The sequence below is a fragment of the Kogia breviceps genome, chromosome 15 (assembly GCF_026419965.1).
Source record: "Kogia breviceps isolate mKogBre1 chromosome 15, mKogBre1 haplotype 1, whole genome shotgun sequence".
NCBI lineage: Eukaryota > Metazoa > Chordata > Mammalia > Artiodactyla > Physeteridae > Kogia > Kogia breviceps.
Genome location: NC_081324.1, coordinates 90,313,909 through 90,317,087, shown reverse-complemented (window position 1 = coordinate 90,317,087; position 3,179 = coordinate 90,313,909). Strand labels below are relative to the sequence as shown.

At 62.4% G+C, this 3,179-nt stretch overlaps 1 long non-coding RNA gene across 1 annotated transcript; it reads left to right on the top strand.

Annotated features, from left to right (window-relative positions):
* Window positions 1–1,112: 1,112 nt before the first annotated feature.
* Window positions 1,113–2,653, top strand: LOC136792650 (uncharacterized). The gene is made up of 3 exons (XR_010836742.1): window positions 1,113–1,179; window positions 1,434–1,551; window positions 1,689–2,653. It is a non-coding gene; the product is annotated as an uncharacterized lncRNA (long non-coding RNA).
* The last annotated feature ends 526 nt before the right edge of the window (window positions 2,654–3,179 follow it).

Here is a 3,179-nt window from a genome sequence, read left to right as displayed (position 1 = left end):
CAGGATGGTCGTAACCCCGGGCGCACTTCTGGAAACTTTCCATCTCCCTGCCTGACGTACCCCTCCTGTTCCGGCCCCCACTGCTTTTTTCCTTCCTCACCTCTGCCCGGTGTGAAATTCCAGTGGCAGGTATGGGTGACACATCCTCTTCTTTAGCAGGCAGCAAACTGGCAACTCCTGCAGAAAGTCCAGCAGAGCCCCACTCGCACCGGGCCACGCACAGAGCCGTGAGCCCTACTCCCTCCCACCAGCCCAGCCCCGAGACTGCTGACGGGGCAGAGAATATGGCGTCAGGCACAGCTGCAGGGGCTCTTGCTGTCTGGAGCGGTGTTTATATTGACCTCAGCCCAGGCACACCTGGGGAGGGCTGGCCGGCCCGATCAGGCTGCCCAGGTCAGCCAATCCTCACCCATCAGGGGCTCAGAGTTGCAGAAAATGGGCCTTGCTGAACTGGCCAGGTCCAAGGAACAGGTGTGGTTTCCTGAGGGTCAGGATAGACACGGGGCTGCAACTCTGCTTGTTTTCTCAACATTTTGTCTGGTTCATGAGTGGGAGACAACTTCAAGAAGACCCTCTCCTAATGAGAAGAAGCCAGGAGTAAGGGAGAGGAGGGGTGGTGGGTGGAGACAGAGGCCTGGTGCCTCAGCTGCAGTGGAAGCCTCTGGAAAACCCAGTGGAAGGAGGCCACACAGAGTGAAGCCCAAGCAGACCTGTCAGAGCTGCTGTTTGTTAGTTCAGGTCCTGCTCTGAGGTGCTTTGTGTCAGCTCTGACCAACAGGTGGGCTGGGGGTGCTCTGCAATGAGGGCTACTTGCACGGTTCCTGTGTGCCCAGCCTTTCTGGGTGCCTGCCCAGGTGACTTCCATACCCTGGGAGGGGCCTGACCACGAGAGCCCCGGAGGCTGCTGGGTACCTGCCCAGGTGAGCTCCATATCCTGGGAGGGGCCTGACCACGAGAGCCCCGGGGGCTGCTGGGTACCTGCTCAGGTGAGCACCATATCCTGGGAGGGGCCTGGCCACGAGAGCCCCGTGTGCTGGGAGGGGTGTGTGTGTATGAGCGTCCTCTCTGTGCAGCCGGCACAGAGTTGCTTAGCAACTTCCCTGTGGGCAGCGCTGGGATGAAATGAGAACCAGGAGATGCCACGGACCCCCTGAACCCCCGTCCATCCCGAGTGATGAGGTCAGTAGGTGGGTGCTGGCCACTGTGCTGCGTGAGGGAGACCCCACAGGTACCTCTTGTGCCTTCCACCTGACACCACGGAGGCCTCCTCAGGACAGAGCAGACAGCCTGCCTGGGGCAGGTGGGAGCTCCTGGTGACCCTGCAGGGGACACGAGAGGGACGGACCAGGCAGGAGGGGGTGGCAGCCCAGGCAGAGCCATGGGGCTCGGGGCCGAGGGGCCTTTCCGGGTCTGAGCTGAGGGTGGACGTGCAGGTGGTGAGTGTGATCCAGGAAAGCTACCCTGGTGACGTGAGGCTGAACCTGCTTCAGAGTGACAAGCCTTCCGGATGATCCCAGAACAGGACAGTGAGACGGATCCTGTTAGAAGAAGGTGAGTGAGTGCCCCCAGGAGGCGGCCCTGTGAGCTGGCCCCGGGAGGGGGTGAAGGGAACAGGCGTGGAAGCTGCGGGGAGTGGGCAGTCCCCCTGGGTGGGCGATGGGTGCAGACCCTACTCCGTGGTCCCACAGCCGTGCTTCCGGCTGGATTATTTGGCTTCTTGGAGCCTCAGCTTCCTGGTCTGCTCCTGGGGTGATGATGCTGAGTGAGACTCTCCGACGCTTCTTCACTGTCTGCCCCTCAAGCCTGTGAGAAACGGAATATTTCTTGCCATCTCAGTAAACAAAGGATGTCACAGCCATCAGCACCTGCAGCCCTCCAGTGTGAGGGGAATTCAGGATATGTAAATACAGAATGCAGGCCCCAGAGAGCGGAGGTGCATATCAAAGGAAGGAATTCGTGAGCCTGACTCCGGCATCTTCGCATACAAAGGAAAGCGCTGCATTCCTCACCTTGGAGAGCAGGTTCTCCTTAGCTGACAATCACCTTTTCACGTCCCCCATCACCTGCGCCAGCCCCCCGCCCTGTCCCCTCCCCCCGGTGCTTTAGCTCAGGGAGGAAGGGGCGCACAGGGCCTCGGCTGAACAAGAGGCCTGGGAGCCTCGGGAGGAACTTTCGCCGCTTTCCCCGCCGTCGGGAGGAGGGTCGCTGACGCTGCGGCCGGACCCTGCGCCTCCCTCGCCCCGTGTCCCCTCAGGACGCTCAGGCCGCCCTCTCCCCACGCCCCCCCGGGCCCCGCGAGCCAGGCCGAGGGCAGGGCCGAGAGGAGGGGCCGAAGTTCCCCGGGACCAGACCCCGAGGCCGCTCGTTCTGCACAGCAGCGGCGGGTGGCCGCGAAGCCCTTCCCCTCAGAAGCTGCTCTTGCGCGGCCGCCCGGCACCGGACCCACTTACCCGGCCCGCCGTCCCCACGACTGTCGCGGCTTCGGCCGCCGGGGCCCCTCCGCAGCCGGCAGCGTCAGTGAGGCCACCCTCCCCTCGGGCGCCAGGGCAGCTCCGTGACGGCGGAGGGAAGAGACCCCGAGCCGGGAGCTCCAGCTCTGAGGAAACGCGGGCTCCGTTCTGGGCGCAGTGGGTGGGGCCGTTCTGCCCCGAGGCATCCTGGGAGGGGGCGGGGCGCCGGGGGAGGAGCCGCCAGCAGCTCAGGGCCCCGTCGGGGGTCCTGGAGGGGCGGCCCGGCCTGAGGGCCCCGCCCACTGTGGCCGCAGCGCAGGCCTTTTTCCTGGAATCCCACACAAAAAGTCAGAAAGATACACACGGTCTACAGTGAATGTTCACAAATGGTGGTTGCTGCTGTGCTTACTATCCTATTAAACGTGTGAAATCCATAACACACTTGAAGTTCAAAATTAAATACGATTTTATTTATTTACTTATTTATTTTTTGCGATACGCAGGCCTCTCACTGCTGTGGCCTCTGCCATTGCGGAGCACAGGCTCCGGATGCGCAGGCTCAGCGGCCATGGCTCAGGGGCCCAGCCACTCCGCGACATGCGGGATCCTCCTGGACCGGGGCACGAACCCGTGTCCCCTGCATCGGCAGGCGGACTCTCAACCACTGCGCCACCAGGGAAGCCTCTAAATACGAATTTTCACCTTTCTAATTGTCTCTCTGCTATTCAC